We start from the raw sequence: 279 nt of genomic DNA, 5'->3' as shown, positions 1-279 counted from the left end.
AAAAAAAAAAAACTGCATGTAAAGTAACTACACATAGAAAGACTATGGACTCTGATGTGGATCGTCATGAATGAGCATGGTATGGCAAAGCATAATGTGCAAATAAAGATCAGGAAAATACAAAGGCACAGGGGTTTAAAAACATCTTGAGCTACGGCTTTCACTAGCACCCTAGTGAGAAGAATGGGTCATCAATGTCAGGTTCCAAGGGTCAGTCAGTTGTATATCATACATGATTTGCGAGATATTTATATTAATGTTAACTGTGTCGAGATTACA

The sequence above is a fragment of the Propithecus coquereli genome, unplaced genomic scaffold (assembly GCF_000956105.1).
Source record: "Propithecus coquereli isolate 6110/MARCELLA unplaced genomic scaffold, Pcoq_1.0 Scaffold33, whole genome shotgun sequence".
Lineage (NCBI taxonomy): Eukaryota > Metazoa > Chordata > Mammalia > Primates > Indriidae > Propithecus > Propithecus coquereli.
Note: the sequence above shows the minus strand (reverse complement) of the source record.